Source organism: Helianthus annuus, chromosome 13, assembly GCF_002127325.2.
Source record: "Helianthus annuus cultivar XRQ/B chromosome 13, HanXRQr2.0-SUNRISE, whole genome shotgun sequence".
Classification (NCBI taxonomy): domain Eukaryota; kingdom Viridiplantae; phylum Streptophyta; class Magnoliopsida; order Asterales; family Asteraceae; genus Helianthus; species Helianthus annuus.
The window spans coordinates 114,243,059-114,248,966 of NC_035445.2; positions in this window are offsets into that span (position 1 = coordinate 114,243,059).

Genomic DNA, 5,908 nt, shown 5'->3' on the forward strand with positions numbered 1-5,908 from the left:
CGAAATTTCCTAAAGTAGGGGAGACTGTGACAACTGTGATCTGCAATCATCGTATTATGTAAAACAATGTCCGTTATCAATAAAATAATATGCTTTGGTGTTATTATGTGTATTTTGGTGTTACTATATGTGCAATTATGTTTATTAATTTTACAATTTGATTCGATACCGATTTCAAGCTTTAAATCACTTTCTGGAAGGTTATACGCAAACTGGTGCTTAAACGCAATCAGTTTAACGCGACGTACACTCCAGAACTGTGAGGTAAGCCAAATATACCCTAAATATCCCTTACATAACTTAGAAATAAGTTTCGAAGGATTCGGTATGGCGAAAACATGTTTATTTGAACTAAAGAACTAATTACGACAAAACTGCGAAACGAACGTTGGTGGCCGTCCGGATAATATTTAATCCCACAAATATTCTGTTATGATTAAAATTTTATTTTAATCAGTTTCGTGTTGAAAAATAAATTAAAACGCTTAAAAACGTTATTTTTTCAAGTTTAAGCGCGTACCGTGTGTTCCTACGCGACACAGTGCTTACACTGCAAAACGCAGACAACGTAGCAAACCCAGGAATATGCCAGGAATATGCCAGGAATATGCCAGGAATATGCTAGGAATATGCTATATAGAAGGTCTATAAATATCACCATTCCATCACTCCATCTTTACTTCCCTCTCTCCCTCCCAAAACCGTCCCCATCTCTCCCTTTATCTATCTTAATCTTCTTCATATCTTCAAGTCTTGTTCTTGAAGATTCAACACCCTTTCTAGTAAACTTCAAGTTAGTGTGAAGATCTAAGGGTGTTCCCAAGGTGTTGTCAAGTGAATACAAGCTTCCTATCATCCCACAACCTACTTGAATCTTGAAGGTATAACACTTATGTTTAAATCATACCATTGATTCATAGTTGTTCTTAGATGATTTAAAGTTTCTCTTGAATCTTGGGATTTTCACTAAACTTGAAATCTAAAAATGAAATGGGTCTTGGTTACAAAAAAATGATGGTGTATATATACATGCATAACCGTACATATACATATATATATATATATGTGTGTGTATGAGTTTTGAGTTTGGTTGTTGTTAAATACTCGTTTATATTGTTGCTTGTTCTTAAATAATGGAAAAAATGCAAGTATTTGGTGATTCATGTATGATATGTTAGATGACCAAGTACATCAGCAAATAACATAAATAAATCTCATATTTGATGCATCTAAACCCATATAAAATGTGATGCTATGTTAGTGTGCTTTAGGCACTTGTACACGAAGATACATGTGGGTTTAAAGCTCAAGAAATGATAAAAAGGGGTTGTTTGGCAAAAACTGTTTAGATCAGGTTATAAACACTAAAAATAACTTTATTTGATGTATTATAATGGCATGAAACTTTGACATAAGGTTGGTAGCTTTACATGTTGTACATATAGCTTAAAAAGTGGTAAAATATGCGAAATTTGCATGATCTAAATGTTGTATTTAAGACCTGCACTATCATGAGTAAAACCATTATTTTATTCAGTAAATAACATGGGTTATGTTAAAATTTCAAGTCGTTTCGATTAGGGATGGTTCGGGTAACGTTTGATGCAAAACTATGCGGTAAAACGGTTAAAAATCGCCTTTTCGAAGGATTTTTATTAAACTGTTTTAGATCAGTAACCAAACTGATATTTTTAGTATAAAAATAAGTATTTTAACTTAAATTAAGTTTACTTGGTGTTTGGTTAGTCATACGTGACTTCCGACGCTCAAAAAAGTTACCGAAACGCTAAAATAAGTGTTTTTCGACATAACTATAATGGGTTGTTCATGAGAAAATTTTATATGTTACAATGTGCTATGTGTTTTATAATATGTGTATGATGACATGATAATACTTGACAAGATTATTTGTTTTACGCTTGAGTACTTATACGCGAATATACCGAAATAATAAAAAATAATAACTTTTCAAGGAATCTCAAAGTTATGTGAAAATTCTAAGTATCGGAGAAACTTCGTCATTTTTATGAATTTTGTTTATTAAATCATTCTTATTTAATTTAGGACAAATAAATAATTTGAGGGATTGTGTTAGCATATAAAAACGCACCCAAAGGTGAGTACATAGTTCCCCTATTTTACTGTTTTCAATTGTTTTGGGGTGATTCATATGTATCAAAACGATTTCGATGTTTTAACGATGGTTTCACAACGAGTAAGATGGTTTATATCAAACTAATAACGATTTCGATAATGTGAACGAGCTTGTTGGTTGTAATTACATAACAAATGACATTCATTAATTTCGGCCAAACCGACCAGTATTAGGTTATGGTACCATAGGATCCGACAAATCCCGTTATCAGACCGGACACATGGTTATGTGTGGGTTAGGTGGGTAACGACCGAATCTGATGATTGTTAACTTACCCTTTGGAGGTTTGTTAATACGAGAACAAGTGGAACGATGAACGAGTCACAAAGGTTTGAATGTTGTTAGCGAGACGACCAAAAGTAGTTTCACGATCTAAAACGAGAATGATTTAAACGACTAAAGAGATGTTTAACGAATTAAACAATCTGGGCAAACAATTGGAAGCGATGTCACTCAAACGAGGTTTTCGAAACGATATAAACTATACGAATTTTATTACGAAAATGATTTACGATTTGGTTTACGAAAAACAAATGTTTTGGGTAAAGATTAATGGCTTCGAGGTTTATAAATTATAACCAAACTATTTTGATTCGGTTATTCATTTTACGATACAAACATTTTATAAAACAAGGTTTTCTAATGACAATTAACAAGGTTGCACAATTTATTCCAACGTATAAACGAGCCATGAATCTGACACTCTCACAAAACCTATGTACTCGCCAGCATTTCTTTGCTGACTTTGTTTTTACATATGTTTCAGGTGAAGTTGCTTAGTGTTGATTGCGAATAGGAAGCATGCTCACTTAGGACCGGACGAGGCCTTAGTGATTTAATAATGATATTAGTCTATGTTTGATTTGCTTGTTTAACTTTAGAACAATGTTAAAGATTTAATGAAATGAAACTCTTCGTATCCATGGTTTGAAACAATAATTCTGTTACAACACTCCCCGGCGTTTCCGCCACGATTTGTCGTTTTACGTGGTCGGGGTGTGAAAATCGTGACTTCGGGCTTGCTAGAACAAATCCGAGGAGCACAAGATGAAGCAGTAAAAACTGGAAAAAGGAAAGGATTATTGGCCAAGTTAAAGATCTCGAGGTAGGCAGTCATGGTCTGAAGACGCGTTTCAATAGGATTTGGATTCCTAACATATGTGGAGTTAAAAAGCTTCTACTTGATGAAGCTCACAAGTCTCGTTATTCCATTCATCCGGGAGCGACCAAGATGTATATCGACTTAAAGCAAAACTGTTGGTGGCCCGGAATGGAAAGAGATGTCGTGAAATACGTAGAAAAGTGTTTAACATGTCTACAAGTCAAGGCGGAGCACCAAAAGCCATACGGTAAACTTCAACCGTTAGAAATCCCGGTTTGGAAATGGGAACACATTACAATGGACCTATTGACCAAACTGCCCAAAACAAGTCGTGGTCATGATGCCATATGGGTAGTTGTGGATAGATTGAGTAAAAGTGCTCACTTCATCCCGATTCATGAGACATATACAACTGAAAATATGTCAGAGGTGTATACAAATGAAATCGTGGCACGCCATGGAGTACCTATATCCATTGTGTCTGACAGAGATACCCGGTTTATGTCAGACTTTTGGCGTAAGTTCCAAGAGCAAATGGGAACTAAGTTATTCCTTAGCACAACATACCATCCTCAAACGGATGGGCAAAGTGAAAGAACAATATAAACTTTAGAAGACATGTTGCGTTCTTGCATTATCGACTTCGGGGGTAGTTGGGATGTCCATCTACCCTTATTCGAATTTTCATATAACAACAGCTATCACGCGAGCATTAGAATGGCCCCGTATGAGATGTTATATGGAAGAAAATGCCGAACCCCAGTATGTTGGGGAGAAGTGGGTCCACGTGGACTAGCACCTACGGATATAATCCGAACTACGAATGAGAAAATCGATTTGGTCCGAACTCACTTAAAAACAGCTCAGGACCGACAAAAGTCGTACGCGGATAAACGAAGAAGGCCAATTGAATTTCAAGTGGGCGATAAGGTAATGCTGAAAGTATCGCCGTGGAAAGGGATAATCCGATTCAGAAAAAGGGGAAAACTAAGCCCAAGATTTATTGGGCCATTCAGAATCACCGAGCGGGTTGGTAAGGTAGCTTACCGCCTTGAACTACCGGAGGAACTAAGTGGAATTCATAGCACATTTCATGTGTCGCAATTGCGAAAGTGTCTAGCGGACGAAACAGCTTATATCCATTACGATGATATCGAAGTGGATAATAGCCTAAATTATGCGGTGAGACCAGTGGAAGTTTTAGATCGAAAGGTCAAGCGCTTGCGAAACAAACAAATCGATCAAGTCAAGGTCAAGTGGGAGCATAAGAAAGGTTCGGACACCACGTGGGAATCCGAAGAGGAGATGCGACGTCTCTACCCCATTTTATTTGGTACGTGATTCGGTTTCGGGGACGAAACCCTTTTAAGGAGGGTGGACTTGTAACACCCCGAAAATATAAAACTTTATATTAGAATTATAAAGTGTAAATAAACAAAAACTTACTAACTAGGAAAATTATAACCTAGTTAATTACAAGTCTAAAAATAACTTGAAAGAGGGTTAAGTAACTAAAACTATATGTTAAACAAAAGTGGAGGGGCCAATAATGTCAAAAATTGAAATTTAAGTTACTAGATGTAACAAAAACAAAAACCAAACACCCTATTTGGGGTTTTGGTCGATCAAGAACAAGCAGGGGCGACACCCCCACTCTCAAACCCTAACATCCATAAATCTCATAAATTGAAGGTGCAAATCTGGTCCAAAACGAAATCCGAGCTTAGAATTGTGATCCTCATTGCAAGAGGATTAAAAGGTATGTAAAATTTGATGAGAACTCTCTACTTGAAATTCTCACGAATTTAGGAAATCTGAAATTTGTTGATGCATGTTTGTGATTTGGTTAGATTAGTGATGATATAGTGTCTAGGAGTAAAACCTAGACAACTACATGTGAATTCATGTCCAAATTCAGGAAATTCCATGAACCCATTGAAGGGAGGTTATTGGTTTTACAAGATGATGATGAACACTAGGGTTTGGAATGATAATTCTAGTATAATTTGATCATAGGAAGTAATTTCTGAAATATTGATGCTAAAATATGTGCAAAGTTGATTAATTGAAGTGAAATTAGATGATAATTACAAGTCATGAACTTGGTAATAATTATGAGAAAATCTGACCCGCTAGATGTTTGTTGAAATGCCTAAGTGAGGATTTAGATGTTAAAAATAGGATGAAAACGCAGATTTGATTGTTGTTCATAATGATGCGTTAATACTCATGAATAGAGTTCTAAACAAATTATAAATTGAAATCTCTAGGCAAGGAGTCCGGATCGTCAAGCGGACAAGCCTGAGGGAATACGCGTGGGAAAAGTGTGCTCTAAAGGTACGAAATTACCGTTTCGTTACATTAAGATTATTTATTAGTTTTATGTCGTAGTTTTGAAACATGGTAAACAAGATAGACCAATACGTCACGAAAGTGACTTTGCGTCTTAAACAAGTAAAAACGGGTCAAAACAAGTGATAGAAAATGGATTCTTGAGATACCTTGATTGGTGCCTAAATTCCGGCATCCAAACGGGTCAAAACAAGTTTAAGAGTAAACATGATGAATGGTTATAAACCAAGCGTAAGCCGTGTAGCGGACACGCTAAGCTAGTTGAGAAACTTAACTCCTAATATGGGAGTTAAGGTTCA